This window comes from Giraffa tippelskirchi, chromosome 1 (genome assembly GCF_054371585.1).
Source record: "Giraffa tippelskirchi isolate mGirTip1 chromosome 1, T2T-mGirTip1v1.2.pri, whole genome shotgun sequence".
In the NCBI taxonomy this organism is placed as follows: domain Eukaryota; kingdom Metazoa; phylum Chordata; class Mammalia; order Artiodactyla; family Giraffidae; genus Giraffa; species Giraffa tippelskirchi.
In genome coordinates, this window is record NC_137275.1 from 96015337 (window position 1) to 96037317 (window position 21981).

Below are 21981 nucleotides of genomic sequence, written 5' to 3' on the forward strand. Positions count from 1 at the left end.
TCAAACAATTTGCTGAGAGATGAATGGCTCATAAATTGTGGTATGTCACCTACCCTCCCGAAATGTACTAGTTTGGGCGGCTGTGACGGACGGCACAGAAGTGCAGCGGCTGCCACCGACCACACAGAAGTGCGGAGGCTGCCACAGACCATGCAGAAGCACGGCCGAGAGGAGCTGCCACATGCCCAAGGTCACAGGCAGTGGCCGAGAAGAGCTACGCCACCTCCAAGGTCAGGGAGGGCAGCCGGGACAGGCTACCCCACGTCCGAGGTGAGGAGCGGTGGCCAAGAGGAGCTACCCCATGTCTGAGGTCAGGGGCAACGGCCGAGAGGAGCTACCCCAAATCCAAGAAGCAGCAGCTGCATGGGCGCAGGAGGGCCGAAAGGAGCTACTCCCCTTTCAAGGCTGGGAGGGCGACTGTGAGGAGATACCCCTTGTCCAAGGTAAGGAGCACCGGCTGCACTTTTCTGGAGCAGCCATGATGAGATACCCCACGTCCAAGGTAAGAGAAACCCAAGTAAGATGGTAGGTGTTGTGAGAGGGCATCAGAGGGCAGATACACTGAAACCATAATCACAGAAAACTAGCCAATCTGATCACAGGGACCACAGCCTTGTTTAACTCAATGAAACAAAGCCATGCCGTGTGGGGCCACCCAAGATGGACGGGTCATGGTGGAGAGGTCTGACAGAATGTGGCCCACTGGAGAAGGGAATGGCAAACCACTTCAGTATTCTTGCCTTGAGAACCCCATGAACAGTATGAAAAGGCAAAATGATAGGATGCTGAAAGAGAAACTCCCCAGGTCAACAGGTGCCCAATATGCTACCGGAGATCACTGAAGAAATAACTCCAGAAAGAATGAAGGGATGGAGCCAAAGCAAAAACAATACCCAGTTGTGGATGTGACTGGTGATAGAAGCAAGGTCCGATGCTGTAAAGAACAATATTGCATAGGAACCTGGAATGTTAGGTCCATGAATCAAGGCAAATTGGAAGTGGTCAAACAGGAGATGGCAAGAGTGAACGTCGACATTCTAGGAATCAGCAAACTAAGATGGACTGGGATGGGTGAATTTAACTCAGATGACCATTATATCTACTACTGTGGACAGAAATCCCTTAGAAGAAATGGAGTAGCCATCATAGTCAACAAAAGAGTCGAAATGCAGTACTTGGATGCAATCTCAAAAATGACAGAATGATCTCTGTTCGTTTCCAAGGCAAACCATTCAATATCACAGTAATCCAAGTCTATGCCCCGACTGGTAATGCTGAAGAGGCTGAAGTTGAACGGCTCTATGAAGACCTACAAGACCTTTTAGAACTAACACCCAAAAAAGATGTCCTTTTCATTTTAGGGGACTGGAATGCGAAAGTAGGAAGTCAAGAAACACCTGGAGTAACAGGCAAATTTGGCTTTGGAGTACAGAATGAAGCAGGGCAAAGGCTACTAGAGTTTTGACAAGAAAATGCACTGGTCATAGCAAACACCATCTTCCAACAACACAAGAGAAGACTCTACACATGGACATCATCAGATGGTCAACATCGAAATCAGATTGATTATATTCTTTGCAGCCAAAGAGGGAGAAGCTCTATACAGTCAGCAAAAACAAGACCGGGAGCAGACTGTGGCTCAGATTATGAACTTCTTATTGCCAAATTCAGACTTAAATTGAAGAAAGTAGGGAAAACCACTAGACCACTCAGGTATGACCTAAATCAAATCCCTTATGATTATACAGTGGAAGTGAGAAATAGATTTAAGGGACTAAATCTGATAGACAGAGTGCCTGATGAACTATGGATGGAGGTTCATGACATTGTACAGGAGAGAGGAATCAAGACCATCCCCATGGAAAAGAAATGCAAAAAAGCAAAATGGCTGTCTGAGTATGCCTTACAAACAGCTGTGAAAAGAAGAGAAGCGAAAAGCAAAGGAGAAAAGGAAAGATATTCCCATTTGAATGCAGAGTTCCAAAGAATAGCAAGGAGAGATAAGAAAGCCTTCCTCAGTGATCAATGCAAAGAAATAGAGGAAAACCACAGAATGGGAAAGACTAGAGATCTCTTCGAGAAAATTAGAGATACCAAGGGAACATTTCATGCAAAGATGGGCTCGATAAAAGACAGAAATGGTATGGACCTAACAGAAGCTGAAGATATTAAGAAGAGGAGGCAAGAATACACAGGAGAACTGTACAAAAAATATCTTCATGACCCAGATAATCACGATGGTGGGATCACTCACCTAGAGCCAGACATCCTGGAATGTGAAGTCAAGTGGGCCTTAGAAAGCATCACTATGAACAGAGCTAGTGGAGGTGATGGTATTCCAGATGAGCTACTTCAAATCCTGAAAGACGACGCTGTGAAAGTGCTTCACTCAATATGCCAGCAAATTTGAAAAACTCAGCAGTGGCCACAGGACTGGAAAAGTTCAGTTTTCCTTCCAGTCCCAAAGAAAGGCAATGCCAAAGAATGCTCAAACTACTGCACAATTGCACTCATCTCACACACTAGTAAAGTAATGCTCAAAATTCTCCAAGCAAGGCTTCAGCAATACGTGAACCGTGAACTTCCAGATGTTCAAGCTGGTTTTTTAGCAAAGGCAGAGGGACCAGAGATCAAATTGCCAACATCCGCTGGATCACAGAAAAGGCAAGAGAGTTCCAGAAAAACATCTATTTCTGCTTTATTGACTATGCCAAAGCCATTGCCTGTGTGGATCACAATAAACTGTGGAAAATTCTTCAAGAGATGGGAATACCAGACCACCTGATCTGCCTCTTGAGAAACCTGTATGCAGGTCAGGAAGCAACAGTTAGAACTGGACATGGAACAACAGACTGGTTCCAAATTGGTAAAGGAGTACTTTAAGGCTGTATATTATCACCTTGCTTATTTAACTTATATGCAGAGTACATCATGAGAAACGCTGGGCTGGAAGAAGCACAAGCTGGAATCAAGATTGCAGGGAGAAATAACAATAACCTCAGATATACAGATGATACCACCCTTATGACAGAAAGTGAAGAGGAACTAAAAAGCCTCTTGATGAAAGTGAAAGAAGAGAGTGAAAAAGTTGGCTTAAAGCTCAACATTCAGAAAACTAAAATCATGGCATCTGGTCCCATCACTTCATGGGAAATAGATGGGGAAACAGCGGAAACAGTTCACACTTTTTTGGGGGGGAGCTCCAAAATCACTGCAGATGGTGATTGCAGCCATGAAATTAAAAGATGCTTATTCCTTGGAAGGAAAGTTATGACCAATCTAGATAGCAATATTAAAAAGCAGAGACATTACTTTGCCAACAAAGGTCCATCAAGTCAAGGCTATGGTTTTTCCAGTGGTTATGTATGGATGTGAGAGTTGGATGGTGAAGAAACCTGAGCGCCACAGAATTGATGCTTTTGAACTGTGGTGTTGGAGAAGACTCTTGAGAGTCCCTTGGACTGCAAGGAGATCCAACCAGTCCATTCTAAAGGAGATCAGTCCAGGGTGTTCATTGGAAGGACTGATGTTGAAGCTAAAACTCCAATACTTTGGCCACCTGATGAGAAGAACTGACTCATTGGAAAAGACCCTGATGCTGGGAAGGATTGGGGGCAGGAGGAGAAGGGGATGACAGAGGATGAGATGGCTGGATGGCATCACCAACTCGATGGACATGAGTTTGGGTAAACTCCGGGAGTTGGTGATGGACAGGGAGGCCTGGCGTGCTGCGATTCATGGGGTTGCAAGGAGTCGGACACGACTGAGCGACTGAACTGAACTGTGAAGATATAATGTTGAAACCCAGCAATTTATGCTGGTGACATCCCCAAGCCACTCTTCTTTTTACTACTGAGTCAGTTCTTCTTCTTAAGATCTCCTTACTTCTGGGTAAGCATTAGAGAAATGAAATATCTTTCACAATTCTAATCACACCACCTCTAGCATGTACCCAAGAGGTTGAAAGAAGAATTTAGAACTTGAGTTTTTAACCTAAAACTCAAAGCAAAATAATTAATGAAAAAATAAGTTTGTCCCTAAATAATTCAACATACCCTTAGACTTGACTCTGATAACTTTTCTAGGTTCATTTCTCTCATCAGGCACACTAGTAGTAGTAGTACTAGTAGTAGTAGTAATAGTATTTGTCTTCTATTCCTAACAAACCCAGAGGAAGAAAGAACATGATCTTCATTTGGGGAGTTCATTGACAAGGATGGATCAGTCCAGAGCTACCCTCTTTCAGGTGCTAGGAGACAAAGTCCTTTGCTAAAGTCACATAATTAAAAAAAAAAAAAAAAAAAGACACAGGCAAAGATTAGGAAAAACCTTCTTTGGGGGACAAAGGAAAGAGTTCTCAGTATATTAGCTATATTGATGATCAGACAAACATTTCCTAAAATTTCTCTCTTCTGTTCTCAGTATTTGTTATGGACATTTCTATAAAACTCAGAATAAAATAGAGTGGCATATCTAATTAAATAATACCCTTAAAAGTTATTTATCTTTTTCAAAGATTAAGCATTCAACCCAAAGTATATCTTCAAAACCTGCCTCTAAACAGTCTCCCTTCTTTTTTCCAGTTATTGCACACCTCAGAAGGAAGTGTCTATGAATGTGGTGAATGTATATGTATGAATGGGGAGTGGGGATGAGTCTGTGTGTGTGTGTTTGTTTTATTTCAAGTGAGTGGAATCAGACATTTAATGAACACCTGAAAACTAGAGCTAGAGAGTGATAGCAAATGCTCCATCTGTCTCTGCGTGTGTGCGCTCAGTTGTGTCCAACTCTGTGCGTGTGATCTCAGTTGTGTCCAACTCTTTGTGACCCCCATGGACTATAGCCCACCAGGCTCCTCTGTCCATGGAATTCTCCAGGGAAGAATACTGGAGTGGGTTGCTATTTCCTCCTATGGGAAATGCTCCATAATATGTGTTAAATGAATGACCAATGAATGAAGAAGATCTATACTCTTTGTAATAGCATTTTAAAGTAACATACTGTTCTTCTTCCTGATAAGTTTATACTTTTATAAGAGAGAGAACTAGCATTAGCAACAACTATTCCTGAAAATTCATACCATCTTGGTCATTTCAATAAATATACTAATAGCTTGAATTTGTACCATGCTTTTCCATGAATATGTCAGCATTTGATGTGTTTTAGCTCCAGGAAGAATGAATTAAGTTTTTAAAAAATCACTAATTGCACTGAGAAATTAGCCTCTAATATCACATTTTGATTGTAAGTAATTAAGGATTCCATATGATCCTCGGGAAATGTTACTTTCAGCTAAATTGAAAACAGGATTATAACAGAAGAGATGATATAATTCATTCTAAATGATGAGGGTGACTTATTCTTGGGTTAAAGACCCAAGTTACTTTCTATTCCAATATCTCTCACATGTTATAAAATGGTTCAGACTACTTTAGCTCCTGTATGTCGCAGTTTCTATGATTCAGGCTAATTAATTCCTCCGTCAAGTATAATTAATCATCCCTATCCTACTGTTTCAGGAAATTTCACCTACAAAAGGCAGTGGAACAACTGTTCATGGCAACTAATAAAGGTTTTCTCTCATGGAAAGATCTTTCAAAATAATTCGTAATTAGTTAAATGTGCCCAAGTGCACAGAAATTTCAGATGCTCAGTTGATTTCAAATGACATGGTCTTTAGCTAGCCAACCAGCATGAGTAGTAAGATTGAAACAATTAGTTTGAAAAACTATACAAAACACTGGTAAGAAAAATTATAAGAAGGAAATCAGTTACCTGTGTATAAAATTCAATGTAAATGTTAGAAACATAAATTAAAATAAGGATGTAATTGCAAACCAAGTAGAGAAAGAAGGAATTAAAAGAGCCTAACAGCAACTTATATTTTCTATGTTCAGCTTTTGTTCCTAAACCCAAAGTGAATAATTTTTATTCAGAATATTTTATACTTATGTTTACCAGAAGTAATTTATCTGGGTAGAAAAGGTGACCTATATTTAAACTGCCCATTTTGCATGCACTAAAATCAGATTTTTAATTTCATGAAATCATAGCCTCTCAGTACTGAGAATGCTTCTCTACCACTCAAACTAATTCTCATTCCTATTACTGAGGCTTTTTTGCATTTGGTTTATAAACGTTCATTTGTATTATACCAGAAATTTTGACTGAATCATTTTTTAAAACTAATTTGCTACCAGGTAAGCAGTGATAGCACTGTGATAGATTTAAACCAGAAAATTACTTATACAATTCTCTCCAACCCTTTCTATAGTATCTTGAGTCAGAACCTCCTGTTGATCAATTCTCATACCAGCTCTGCTAATCAGTTCAAAAGGGTTTTCTTTCAGTTCAAATCCATGAGCAATCCCTAAATTTCATCAAAAATCAACATTAGGTGATTATATGTATGAGAATATTACTCAACACATTACACTTTCATTTAATGATGAAGTACTTTCTATCTTAGGTGATAGTTTGTCTAATATACTACTTATCAAAAGTACATCTTATATCATTTATGTATTCTTACATTGCTGAAATTATACCTTATTCATCTTATTCTGTCTATTCATCTTTGCAAGCCTGAGTTTAAAGCTGTTTTTCACCTCTATGGACAAGCATGTCATCTATAATGAAGACTCTGCAGGGTGTCCTCACATTTTTTCTGCCACATACCTCATCTTGGATGTCCATTCTGTAATAGATCCCCCTGTCATTCTTCTGTTGACAAAGCGTCAACCCACTGATGAAATCAGATTATCACTCCGTGGACAAGCGTCTCTGACCAAAACTCTGGAAAGCAAATCATAGAATTCTAAGAATAAAAATAGTAAGAATAGTTTTTCATGTAGTGTAACATGCAAAACACAGCATGCATTTCTACTCTTACTGAAATGGAAAATTTTCCTTCACTTGCTTAAGGCCAATTAGTAATAGTTAAGCTACAGTCTTCTGTGACATGGAACGTGTCTTTCAATAAAAGGAAAAGCAGATCATAAGCCTACTCAGCTGTGACATGCTGTCTAGGCTCTGGTATGTCTCAAGTTGGAAAATATGCCTTTCCTTTCACAAAGAGAAATACCACATGCCACAGGGGCTGTGAACCCTGTGTGCTGGCTTATCATGGTGCTCTGAAACTGAAAACTACCAATTTTAAAGTCATACGTTATTAAAACAGTTCTTTATTTAATTTTATAAAGGCTTCCCTCTAATAGCAACTTATTCAGTGCTGGGAGAATACAAAACAACTGCTATTCTTTCAACTAGTCTATGATATTTTTTTTCAAATCTCAGGTAACATGTCCTTGGAGTGAACTAATACACATATCTAACTATCTTCAGATTTTAGACTGAATTCTCAAACTGTCTTCACACTGGAATTACCTGGGAGTTTCAAAACACACGAATGCCTATTATCTATCACCAGAGATTGCAAATTATTTGGCCCCAGTGTGGTCTGAGCTTGGGAATTTTTAAATATTTTCAGGTTATTCTAATGTGCAACCAGGTTTGAGAATCACTGGTCTATAGGAATATTTATTAACATCGAATTACCATGTGGGCATTAGATAAATAACTACTGCATCCTATTGTCATCTGACAAGATTAGAGAATGACATTCAGACTAGTTAACCTTACTAGCAATTGTTGTAACATATTAAAATGCCAAGAACTTTACCAACATATTTAAGCCTCACAACATTCCTGCAAGATAGGTATTATCATTCTTACTTCTTGAACAGGTGAACTGAAGGTCAGAAAGTTTGGATTGTTTACCCAAAGTCACCTAATAAATGGTGAAGCTGGTATTTGAATCAAGTCTGTTTGATGCTAAAAGACCTGTTCTTTCCACTATGCCAAACAGTTTCACTAGAGGTTATATCACCTCCAAAGAAGTAAAAATTAGTTCTTGAAGATCAAAAAATTCTTAGATATTATAATGATCTGTGGTCCTCCAAAGTTCACCTCTGCTGACACAATTTTATTCCTTAATTTCTCTTACTAGAGAAAATGTTAATTTCTTTTTTTTTAATTTAGGAAGACAATAATGAAAAAAATGTTTGAGAAACACTCTATCATGTTCTGTCTCCATCCATTTTGGTTAATAATGAGTTAACATGTATACTACTCACATACCACATATATATTATCTGCTATACCAAATACCTGTAGAGAAAACAGCTCTCTCATCAATTTTACAATTCCCAAGTTGGATTTCCTGGTGGCTCAGTTGGTGAAGAGTCTGCCCACAACGTGGGAGACCTGGGTTCAATCCCTAGGTTGGGAAGATCCCCTGGAGAAGGAAATGGCAACCCAGTCCAGTATTCTTGGCCTGGAGAATTCCATGAAGAGAGGACCCTGGCAGGCTACAGTCCATGGGGGTTACAAAGAGCTGGACATGACTAGTGATTAACACACAAGTTGTACTCAGAGTTGAAAAAAGCCATAGTATGAATAAAGCTATATATGACATAGGTCCCAGAATGCTAACGATAGGAGAGGAAGTAATGAGTCCAAAAAGTATTATCTAAAAGTCTTTATAAATGTCTATTATACTGCTACTTCATCATCATAGCAGTAGGTTGTTGTTTTGCAAACTTAGGAATTTCCCAGGTGAAATCTAAAATTAGCCCCTGTTCATGTATAGAGTAAGGAAAGACCAAGAAAAAGACAGACCACTTAAGATTGGTAGGTGGCAGGTTTTAATAAGCAAGGGAACTTACAAGGCTTATCTTATGTATTGGCAAGATGATTAGATCTCCATACCTGTTCCTAGAATCTTAAAAGTTTACATAGAGGCCTTAACTGAGTTTAGTCATCTATACTGTCCAGATAATCTCAACAACACTATCTAAAGGCTGTGTCCTTGAGTTTCGAGTGCAGGAAACTCAAGTGGAACACACAGTCCAAGGACAGCAGAATGGGTGAGGAATTATTAATTGCCCAGGTCCAACTCCAGGATTAGCCAAAGTTACATCCTCTCAACGATCTTCTCCAACATAGGTAACCACTAGAGTAAGCTTTCTCTGATTTGACTTGTTACATGGCAAAATATCTCAAAGTTTTAAACACCTAGAGACAAGTCATTCAAGAAGAATCAAGTCATTCAGTTTTCTCTTACAGCACTGGGCCTTGGGTAAACTAATCAATCAGCAAGTGCATGTAAAATTCAAAAGAAAGAATTTCCATTCCCCGTACAGAGGTTATAAATCATACAATCTAATACACATGGTAATTAAACAATTCTAAATAAATTTTAATCAGTATTTATTGTTAAAGATTTTTTTCCACTTTTTTTTAGAATCACTATTTTTAAAATCATTTTTTATTCTATAAAAGACAAAAGTACAACACAAAATAAGCATCAAAATTTAACCTGATACCTTTTCTAGATATTAATTTGATTTATCAAGATGTCACCATTGCCCAATGAAGGAAAACAGAAAGAGATATTTGGGGCTATTGGCAAGTGTTCAAATACCTGAGCTCAAACTTTGGCTAAAGGCAATGAGAAACTCTACCCTACAGGAGCCTGAGAAAACACCTTCAGGAAGGTGTGTCCAACTTAAGCCAAAGAGTCAGTGTGTCTATGCCTGCCTGAACGAAACAGAGATAGAATTAAAGTGACAATCAGAAATACGGTGTCACAAAGTTTATTTCCCCAAGGCAAGACTAGAGTAGCTTTGAACAGTTTCCTTAAAGGAGTTGCTGCTTTAAACATTTGCTAACTCAACAATCAAGGAGGATTCCTCTGTGAGCAAAATTCTAGAAAAATTCTCTGAGGTTTCCAACTACAGAGATAAATAATATTCAAGAATGTGCCTGGAGGGGTGAGGGAGGCAATGACATCAAGAAAGGAGTCACTGTAAGCTATAATTGCGAGTTGCCTTCCCCATCCACAGCCCCTGCGCTCTACAGAGGAAGAGAAAAGACCTAGAAGAGGAGAAAGTAAGGGTGGTTGCCATTGGAACGGAGACAATATCCATTGGGAAAGAAGCCTCACTGCACGAAGGGCTCTAGCCTTTTCTGCTTTCTCTAACCCATTATGCACCTAGAGCTCCAGCCCAGTATCTTTGATTATTCTTCTCATAATGAGAAAATTAGATCCACCAGAAAAAAAGAGAAAAAATCTAGTTAAATTTGCATTGAAAAATTCAAGCCAGTTATTGAGACTTGGAGGGTAAAGTCACATTAAGATTCCTGTCCTAGAGAGAATCTGCTGCAGTGCTGCTCCTACTATTAATGTTGTTCAGTCGCTATGTCATGTCTAGCTCTTTGCAACCCCATGAACTGCAGCACGCCAGACTTGCCTATCCTTCAGTGTCTCCTGGAGTTTGTTCAAATTCATGATCCTTAAGTCAGTGATGCCATGAAGCCATCTCATCCTCTGTCGTCCCCTTCTCCTCCTGCCCTCAATCTTCCCCAGCATCAGGGTCTTTTCAGTGAGTCAGCTCTTCACATCACGTGGCCAAAGTATTGGAGCTTCAGCTTCAGCATCAGTCCTTCCAATGAATATTTAGGATTGATTTCCTTTAGGATTGACTGGTTTAATCTCCTTGCTGTCCAGGGGACTCTCAAGAGTCTCTTCTAGCACCAATTGGAAACCATCAATTCTTCAGTGCTCAGCCTTCTTTTTGGTCCAACTCTCACATCCATACATAACTATTGGGAAAACCATAACTTTGATTATATGGCCCTTTGCTGGCAAAGTGATGCTCTGCTTTTTAACACACTGTCTAGGTTTGTAATAGTTTTCCTTCCAAGGAACAAGTGTCTTTTAATTTCATGGCTGCAGTCTCTGTACATAGTGATATTGGAGCCAAAGAAAATAAAATCTGCCACTGTTTCCACTTTTTCCCCTTCTATTTGCCATGAAGTGATGGGACCGGTAACACCAACAAATGATAGTAGATAACATTTATTGAACATCTGCTATATATCAGTCACCATATTAGGTATTTTATATTCATTTTTTTCACTTAAAACTTTCAAAAATCTTATGAATTGTTTTCTTATATATAAAGAGAGAACACTAGAGAGTTTAAGCATATGTTAGGTCACAATTTGCTTTGAGTTTTCTTGTGTAATAAGCTAATACTTGAAAGCTTAATCCTCTCATATCAACCCCAATTTTCTTATGTTTATGGATGTAATGGAGAATCTTTGCTTCCTCTGTCATGGACAGAAACCTAACTCAAACCAGGCAAAGCAAAAAGGACACTTCATGAGTTCATACAACCAGACTACAGCAGTGGTCAGGCAACAGAGCTCCAGCTCATGCCTCTACTTTCCTTTGGATGTTAATCTCTTTCTTCTCTACAGTACACAAGCATTCTCCAGTCAACTGAAAAAAAAATAGCCATTGACAATTCCAAGTTACCTCCTTCCAGGTTCATCCCTCCAGAGAGAAAAGGCTTCCCCTCCAATTTCAGGGTGAAGAACTGGGCCTTACCAGCCCAGTTTGGGACATAGAGCCCATATGACCACGCTGAGATCAGTTGCTGCAGCTTAAATATCCAAGATTGAATTATGTGAGTACCTCAATGGCCAAAAATTCAGGGCCCTGTGTCTGGCAACCCCAGCAGAATCACTTGATTAAGATAAAGGAGTTTTTTAAGAAGGGGTGAGAGGTATGGTTACCAGAACCAGGAATGCAGGACAGAAAAAAAAATAGCAGATGGCCACTACACCAATTAGTATACAAATAACCTGTATATCATGTTAAATACACATTCTGACTCAGGAGGTCTGAGACAAGGCCCAAGGTGCTACATACCTAATAAGTGCCTAGAAGATGCCACAAACCGCACTTGAAGTAGCAAGGCACTAACCTTCTTCCCATGCATCTCCCACAACTGTCTAAACATGGTAGATGCTCTAACACTTAGGGCTCACCCCCAAGGACAAATGCAATCTCACATGCTTGTCTGAGCACGGTGCCTTCTCAGGACCAGCTGTGTGTCCCCGTCACAACACTGAAATAGCAGAGGTGTTGCCCGTCAGGATCGAGACATATTGGCAGAACCCTGTGATAAAAACACTTTACAATTTCATGGCACCTTTCATTCCAAAGTGTTTCAAAGCTATATACATTCAGCACCACCGAAAGATGATAGAGGCAACAGAATCCGTGGGGTGGAGGAGGTGTCGGGGGATGGAGTGGGGTGGAGGCACACTGTGAGCTAAGGTCAGTGAGACATTTCTCTGTTAAAGGGAACACAACACCAAAAATTAAAAATAAGGAGGAAAGAAAACTAAAATCCTTAAGGTTCACATTCAAAGAATGATAGCACATGGGTTAATGTTCAGAATCATTTTCATAGAACCATCATCTCCCAGTGGGTACAGGCACTCTGAGAACACAAAGAAAAAGAAAAGGAAATCAGAAATCAGCTAAACAACCAAGAAGATTAAAAAACATCAGGAAATATATGATGTCTGAATCCATTAACTTCAGTTTGAATAGGCTATGCTGATCTTAATTAAACAATTAAGTCTTAATATCTTAGAGGGCAGTTTTCCATTGCATATTCTCTGGTGTGGGAAATAGCCTCTTGTTTGCGGAGCACTGAGTAAAAGAAATGACTTTTCTAAGTATTGCAAAATGTGAATATTTAACTTAACCTTAATATACCAGATGAAAATGTGGGTAGTTTGTATATGTTTGGGGGCAGGGCGGGGGAAGTCACTCTATGACAGAGCTTGAATATGAAAGTTTTAATGACTTCTAGAGTATTTGCCTTTTAAATAAATCCATTTTTTAGTGCTGTTACGTCCCATTTATTACCAGGGACTCCTGGGGGGCTTCCAGTAACTTGGAAGGTTCTTTCTTCACTTCTTCTGGCTCCTCTGACAATGTCCAGTGAATAACTGAAGACACATAAGCTTCCACAGGACAGTTTCACGGAGGGTGTGCCCTGGTAGTATGTGGCCACCTGCCAGGGAAGACATATCCAATTATAAAGGTGAGGAGAGAAATCTTTTTGCTGTTTCATATTTCCTGGAGTTTCCAAAGAACTTGTTGCATTAATCTTCTTTGTGAAATCTTTTAGTAAACGTGCTTATTTATGAACATTCACAAAAACCTCAAGATAACAAGGAAAAACAAAGCAGGAATTCTTGGACCAGAAATCAATCTTTCTGGCTCTTTTCTTATTTACCATCCTCCCATCTTTCTCCTTCCACTTTCACTTGAGACAGATGATAAAAACGTCCCCAGCTAGCAGATAATAGTGGTTATTCCATCAGGAGGCTTATTATCTGGAATCATAGCCTTATTATTTTGTCAGAGAGCAAACCATGCTACTCATAAATGCAGCAAAAGTGTTTTCCATCAGGAAATACATTAAAACGACCCAGTACTCTTATACCTTCACACTGTAGTTTTGAGCCCCAGGCAAAGTTCTGCCCCAAAGCCTATTTTTAAAAATGATGGGAAGTAACTTATACATCTGGTTATCTCTCAGGATTCTGTCAGTTCCACAACTAGAAATGGTGCTGCCACGCTCACTCCAAAAAAAGTGGTGGTGAAGTGTAGGCTTCAGATAAGGATTTACACTGAGAGGCCAGCTCCAGAAACTACGTAAAAGATTATAGCTAGGAGACAGGCAAAGAGAAAGGTACAGTCATAAAATTAGAGTTATTGCAACCTTACAGATAAATGAATATATTCCATTTCAGTTTGCTGTACATGTGACAGTAGCACAGAAAAAAAGCTGAATATGTACCTTGTGAATTATAACCATCTAACATGCCACCTTGGAATGAACAGTATAAAAAGAAAGAAAGGTTGCCCATTAAGCGGCACATTTGAAGTGATGGAGTCTTTGGAATTATATCCTTATTTGACTCATCATCTGATTTCCTGACAGTCCATTTGCTTCTCAAAAGCTTTAAGTTGGCTCAACATTTAACTAACGTCAATCACATAAATATGAATTGAGAGCTGACTGCATCCAGGCACAGTTCTAAGGATTGAGAATTCTTAGTAATTAAGACAAGCATGCTTCTGCCTCTCAGAACTTAGCATCTAACATTATAGTCTAGCTGAGCATGAAGAATGTAGTTGTTGAAGTCTCAACTATTGAAACTAGAACAGAACTGTTGAGTCCTCTATGGCACTTGCATTATCAACCACTTGTGAACACATTATTTATTGAGTGGAAGTGTCTATCTTTAAAACAAAAATTACCATAATCATCTTAAAATTCTAATGTTTCACTTCAACATGGATAATAAAATATTTTCAGAGGTCAAACAGTTTAGGGTAACTGAATTTAATTCCAAAAACATCCATTGATGGCTTCTGAAATATAAAGTATATTATGTAGTCCTCCAAGGAGCACAAAACTGATGAAGACTTGGCATCTACTTGGGCTGTCTACAACTCCATTCAGGGGATATTTACATAAAGAACAAAAATAGCAAGTAGAATGAGGCAGACACTGTAATAGAGGTTTAAACAAGTTCTAGATACATGTGGAATCAAAAGGTTAACTTTTATGACAACTGGAGCTCTTTACAGAAGTTGCAGTTGCAAGAAGGCCATGAAGGATGAATGGATCTCATCAGGCAGATTGGGTGAAAGCAGAGGAGCACAATGGTTAAGCATTGGCAATGTGAAGTAATGGTTAGAATTCTGGCATTCTCTCTTACTAGCTCTATGACTTGGTCCAGTTTCTCACTTCTGAATTGGGATAATATGAGTACATCACAGGGATGCTCTAAGTATTAAATAAGATGATTCATGTAAAATACTTTACTCAGTGCCTGCTACATAATACTAACAAATATTAGTTTCAATTATTACAGCCTAAGAGTAGAGGAAGAGAAACAAGCAAGTATAGATCACACTTTAAAGAAGAGTTGAAAAGGAGCGTAAAAGGCTCACTGAAAGAGAGAGGTTAAGGGATGAATTGTTGAGGGCCTCCAAATGTAAGAAAAATAATATGGCCTTTATTATACAAGAAATGAGGAACCACTCAAGAGTTTTGGTGTAAGGGAATAAGTGACATAACCAAATTATAATTAAATTTTGCTTCGCACTTACCAATTTTAAGACAATATTTCTAAAGCCTTTTTAAGATGAGTAGTGGTACAACAATCATGACTTTGACTACTACTAATAACATCTACTGTTCACCAAGCACTTACTATACAAAAGCATTGTGCTAGGTACTCTGCATATTTTTTTCATTTAATCCTTACCAAAATTTTAAAAAATGAACCATGTGTAATCAGACATATACAACAGATGAGAAACTAAGGCTTACAAAAGTTAAGAAAATCCCAAGGTCACACACCTAAAAGAAAAATCAGTGCTATAGATATTTCAGCAAACTTAATAGTATGTTTGTGGTTTGTTGTTTCCTAATGTTTATCATACGCCATTGCATTTGACTGCTTAATTGTCTGCTATCCCTACTAAAGTGAAAGTTTCTTAAATCAGTGATTATATATTAGTCACCACTGTGTTCTCAGCAATCAACACCCTATCATGAATGATTATTAAATGAACGAATATAACTTGATGGCAGAATTTTCCTTAAATTGCATATTAATAAGCTTCATCTGACTTATTGCAAGCCTGCTAGAGTTGTGGCTAGAATATAAGTCCATAGAGTTTATATTTTTTTACATTTTTAAACTATGTAACTGTATAACTATGTTATACTAAAAGGAAAGAAACTTTTTTCTTATAATTAGACTGTATTTAGAGTCCTCTAGAGTCAATCTGACCCAGATTCAGCCCAGTCAAAAAAAAATAGTTCAAAACAAAGATAGAAAAATGAAATATAATTAATAACTCTGAAAATGGGCAATCAATAAAGTTAAAAAGAAGACAAACACTTCAGATCATTTAAGCATGGGTTTTATCTGGCGGACTGATGTTGATTCTCTGGATCTAGACTAACATGACATGAACAGAAGTTATACTGTCATTTGGTTAATACATTGAAACAGATATTATCCATTAAACGTTACTATGGATAATCTTAAATGGCTTGAAATTTAAAAGAGGAAAGCCCATAAGACAATTTGATTTTTCCAGAAGATTTACAGCCAAACTAGCCTTTTTCTTTGGTTCAGTACACACAATGTGAGGCTTAATATGATTCATATTGGCTGAAAACTGGCTAAAAAAAGTCAAGTTATAGGATTTTAAAATTGCCAGGAATAACCTAAATAGAGAATAATGAGAAAGAAAATATACAAATAAATGTGTCTGGATTAGATGATTGCCAAAGATTTTCATTTCTGCATTACAATTTCTATAGCTTCCATGTTTACTAATAAAGGGTCTGATTTATCCATGATTTTTTTTAATTAGTTTATTTATCCATTTTTTTTCTTTACAATATTGTATTTGTTTTGCCATACATTGACATGAATCCGCCATGGGTGTACCTGTGTTCCCCTTCCAGAACCCCCCTCCCACCATCCCTCCCCATCCCATCCCTCTGGGTCATCCTGGTGCACCAGCCCTGAGCACCCTGTATCGTGCATCGAACCTGGACTAGCGATTCGTTTCACATGATAATTTACATGCTTCAATGCCATTCTCCCATATCCTCCCGCCCTCACCCTCTCCCACAGAGTCCATAATACTGTTCTATTTATCTGTGTCTCTTTTGTTGTGTCGCATACAGGGTTGTCTTTACCGATTTACTATATCCATGATTTTTGACTGCTGATAGCCTTCAAAGCCTATCACCCATCACCCGTCCCTTTCTGTTCCTCAGATGGGCAAGCTGATGAGCAATCCTAGGTGCTACCTCCTTTGCTAACAGTGGAATTTCAAACCACATGGTCCCTAGTCCATGCCCAGGAACCTAGACCCTAGACTTGTCCCCAGACTACATTAAAGGCCGAGCCAGTCTCCTCTCCCTATTTTTCAACCTGTCTCTGGACCTGCTCTTTGCTTTGTCAATAGTAAATCTTTTCACACTTTCTTGGTGCGTGTGTGGCATTGTTAGTCTTGACATCAAATTTTAGGTTGGGTTTCACCTCTGCGGAGTGGATGACAATTCAATATATTATTTTTATAATGTAAAAGGATCATGAAAATGAACAAATTTTAAGGGCATTGACAAATCTTAAACACAAACACACAGAACAAAGTAAAATATATGTCACCTCTCTATGCACATTTCCTGAATATTTCAAAAAAAATTATTTTACATCACGTCATGGAAGAAATTAAACTACTAGTTTTCAAATAATCTTCTATTAAAGCATTAATATTATATCATATGAATAACTGATAAAATGGACAATGCGGGAATTTTGATCAGAGTAGATTATGAATTTGATTCAGAGTAAGCAGTTCCAGTTGAGTTATTTCAAATTCAGAAAGATGATGCTGTGAAAGTGCTGCACTCATTATGACAGCAAATTTGGAAAACTCAGCAGTGGCCACAGGACTAGAAAAGGTCAGTTTTCATTCCAATCCCAAAGAAAGGCAATGCCAAAGAATGCTCAAACTACTGCACAATTGCACTCATCTCACACACTAGTAAAGTAATGCTCAAAAGGCTCCAAGCCACGCTTCAGTAATATGTGAACCGTGAACTTTCAGATGATCAAGCTGGTTTTAGAAGAAGCAGCGGAACCAGAGATCAAATTGCCAACATCCGCTGGATCATCGAAAAAGCAAGAGAGTTCCAGAAAAACATCTATTTCTGCTTTAGAGACTATGCCAAAGCCTTTGACTGTGGATCACAGTAAACTGGAAAATTCTGAAAGAGATGGGAATACCAGACCATCTGACCTGCCTCATGAGAAACCTGTATGCAGGTCAGGAAGCAATAGTTAGAACTGGACATGGAACAACAGACTGGTTCCAAATAGGAAAAGGAGTACGTCGAGGCTGTATATTGTCACCCTGCTTATTTAACTTATATGCAGAGTACATCATGAGAAATGCTGGGCTGGATGAAGCACAAGCTGGAATCAAGATTGCTGGGAGAAATATCAGTAACCTCAGATATGCAGATGACACCACCCTTATGGCAGAAAGTGAAGAAGAACTAAAGAGTCTCTTGATGAAAGTGAAAGAGGAGAGTGAAAAAGTTGGCTTAAAGCTCAACATTCAGAAAACTAAGATCACGGCATCCAGTCCCATTACTTCATGGCAAATAGATGGGGAAACAGTGAAAACAGTGGCTGACTTTATTTTGGGGGGCTCCAAAATCACTGCAGATGGTGATTGCAGCTATGAAATTAAAAGATGCCTGCTCCTTGGAAGAAAAGTTATGACCAACCTAGACAGCATATTGAAAAGCAGAGACATTACTTTGTCAACAAAGGTCCATCAAGTCAAGGCTATGGTTTTTCCAGTGGTCATGTATAGATGTGAGATTTGGACTGTAAAGAAAGCTGAGCATCAAAGCATTGATGCTTTTGAACTGTGGTGTTGGAAAAGACACTTGAGAGTCCCTTGGACTGCAAGGAGATCCAACCAGTCCATCCTAAAGGAGATCAGTCCTGAATATTCATTGGAAGGACTGATGCTGAAGCTGAAACTCCAATACTTTGGCCACCTGATATGAAGAGCTGACTCATTGGAAAAGACCCTGATGCTGGGAAGGATTGGGGGCAGGAGGAGAAGGGGACGACAGAGGATGAGATGGTTGGATGGCATTACCGACTCAATGGACATGGGTTTAGGTGGACTCTGGGAGTTGGTGATGGACAGGGAAGCCTGGCATGCTTTGGTTCATGGGGTCGCAAAGAGTCGGACACGACTGAGCTACTGAACTGACTGACTGAAGCTTTTATCAAGTGCTAATGTGAACAAGGCTCTGACATAAAAGCTTGTATATATTAGCCCATTTAGCCCTCATAACAACCCTGTGCAATGGATATTTCAGGATATCACTTTACAGATGAGGAAGCTAAAGCACACGCAGATTAAGCAATTTGCCAAAATCAAAAACCAGTAAGAGAGGTGAGACTTGAAAACCTATAAAACATGTCTCCAAAACCACATACTCTTAACCACCTCTTCTCCAAAATTTAACAACTTCAGTATTTTTATCATAATTGTGTATCACACAGGATTTATTATTTGTTCTCTTTATGGGGACATTTTCTAAGTTTTTAGTATTTTCAAAGGGATCAAGCCCTAAACTAAATACAAGTTTCAGACAGGCAATTAAGTGTGTTAGTTGTTCAGTCATGTCTGACTCTTTGCAACCCCAAGGACTGCAGCCTCCCAGCCTCCTCTGTCCATGGAATTCTCCAAGCAAGAATACTGGAGTGAGCTGCCTTTCCTTTCTCCAGGGGATCTTCCCAACCCAGGGATTGAACCTAGGTCTCCTGCATCGCAGGCAGATTCTTTATCATCTAACCCACCAAGGAAGCCCTGTGAAAGTGTCAATCGCAATCATCATGGGTTAAATTTACACCACATTCATTCCCATTTTTCCCTTCTTCTAAAAATGGTCCAATTTTCCTTCCTGCATCCTTCTCTTCTTCATGAGGCCAAATGCATAAAGGGACAAGTACCACATCTTGAGCTACAGAAGTGAACCCGACTGGTGTAAAGGTAACCTCAACATGTCTGCCACTGTGACTGGGTGAGGAATACAGATGTAAGCCGATCAGCAGCAGGCACTGCCTGGCTACAGAGATTAGCTCAGGAATGGACAGCTCAGTCAGTTCAGTCACTCAGTCATGTCTGAGTCTTTGTGGACATGTGATCTAATTGAGACCAATTAGATCTTATGATCTAATTGAGACCAAGGAAGTACAATGGAAGATTTACATAGAACTCCTGGAAACTAACTTTTCTCAGTCAAAAAAAAATCACCAGAAAAGTAGCTCTCATTCCCTCTGAAAGTCATGAAACAGAACTGTGAAGCTTAAAACAGCTACAGTCATTTTGCCTCCTTGAAGAAGCCAGCTTGAAGATGAAGCCAATACCCAGAGGAGGGTACAGCTGAGCAAACTTCAGAGAACCAGCCAGAGCCATTGGATTAAGACAGGCTGAAGCTAGCCTCCTCTGAATTTTTGAGCAGGGAAGCTAGCAATATTTATTTGTTTGTTTAAGCTAGTTTAATTTTGTTTTCTGTTACTTGCAGTCCTAATTCACACATGTGTAAAATCGGACTCCCTCTAGCAATTTTATACTACTCTATCCTTTCAACAAACATCTGTACAAAACACCCTCTTGGTACCAATGTAACATTCCTTATTCATATGGAGTGGAATGTCAGTAACTTCGTGCTAGGATTTTTGGCTGTTAGTCTGTATTTTTCCTTTCCAGAAATGTTGTTAACTGCTTTACTCCACTATTTTACATCATAGTTAATTCCAGGCTTTTTCACAGTTTGTTTCTGGGTATGATGGCATAAAAGATATCAGTGGGAGAAAGCTCATAACAGCTGAGTTTTTCTTTCTTAATTGTTTCATTCTTTGTACTCCCTCAGTCATCACTCCCATGGGACTCTGATGCAGTGACTGAGGGTCAGTGAAGGATGAAAGAAAGCTGGTCAAACTGAGCACAGAGAGAAGTGAAATCTCACATATTAAAAAGTGGGAGGGACCTCCCAGTGGTTCAGTGGTTAAGAAACCGCCTTGCAATGCAGGGGACGTGGGTTTGATCCCTGATCTGGGAAGACCCACACGCAGCGGAGCAACTAAGGCTATGTACCACAACAATTGAGCCTGTGCTCTAGAGCTCGGGAACCACACACACTGAGCCCATGTGCTGTAACCACAAGCCCAAGCATCCTAGAGCCCATGCATGCATGCTCAGTCATGTCAGTCGTGTCCAACTTTTTGTGACCCCCTGGACTGTAGCCTGCCAGGCTCCCCAGTCCATGAGATTCTCCAGGCAAGAGTACTAGAGTGGATTGCCATGCCCACCTCCAGGGAATCTTCCTGACTCAGGGATCGAACCTGAGTCTTCTGCATTACAGGTGGATTCTTTACTGCTGAGCCACCAGGGAAGCCCCCTAGAGCCGACACTCTGCAATAAAAGAAGCCACTGCAGTGAGAAGCCCATGCACCACAACTAGAGAATAACCAGCACTCCCCGCAACTAGAGAAAAGCCTATGCAGCAATGAAAACCCAGCACAGCCTAAATAAATAAATAAAAACTTAAAAATAAAAAGCCATGATTATAGAGACTATGATAAACATGAAAGAAAAATTAGTCATTATACTCCCCAAAGAAAGTGTTTGTCATTCAGTCATGTCCGACTCTTTTCAACCCAATGGACTGTAGCCTGCCAGGGAATCTATTGATTTAAAAAACAGAATTTTTAAAACTCTGAAGCAAATAAAAAAATAAAACACCAAAAATACATTAACAGTGGTTGCACTAGAGACTTCCCTGGTGGCTCAGACAGTGAAGAATCCACCTGCAATGCAGGAGACCTGGGCTCGATTCCTCAGTTTGGAAGTTTCCCTGGAGGAGGGCATGGAAACCCACTCCAGTATTCTTGCCTGGAGAATCCCCATGACAGAGGAGCCTGGTGGGCTATAGTCCATAGGGTCACAAAGAGTCGGACATGACTGGGCAACTAAGTACACAGCACAGCACTAGAGACTACACAAATTTTTCCTATTTTTTTCTTTTACTTTTTTTAGTGATCACAGGTTATTTTATGAATAAAAATTTTAGTGTTTTAACATAGGAATGCTATACAGCATTTTCATTAGCCACATGTCTAAATTGGCAGACTTGTTTGAGATGTACAAAGATAAGAAAGTTAAAGAGGGAACATTTAGCATTGCATAATTTGAAGATGGTGATGTCCACTTTCCCAAAGAGGCTTTCTTTGCCAAAGGAGATGCACAGTACCCAAAATAAGACCTCACACCTCATAAAATTTAAGTACTGTCCTTCGGGTGCTAAGAAACAGAAGACCACTGAAATCAGATCTCTTGAGTCACTTTGCAACCTCTGAGCCTTCTCCAAAGCAGCAATACCATACAAGAAATAAAATAGCATGAGAGGAGAGAAAAAG

At 39.4% G+C, this 21981-nt stretch overlaps 1 long non-coding RNA gene across 6 annotated transcripts in view; it reads right to left on the reverse strand.

The window, feature by feature from the left end:
• The window catches only part of LOC145504124 (uncharacterized), a 382163-nt gene that overhangs the window by 210062 nt on the left and 150120 nt on the right, over positions 1 to 21981 (reverse strand). For 5 of the 6 annotated variants that reach the window (XR_014052135.1, XR_014052121.1, XR_014052128.1 and 2 more), the window contains one exon: positions 2940 to 6795. This is a non-coding gene — a long non-coding RNA (uncharacterized LOC145504124). Of the gene's footprint in view, positions 1 to 2939; positions 6796 to 12790; positions 12939 to 21981 lie in introns of those variants that run through there. The other variant, XR_014052126.1, reaches the window with a different exon arrangement.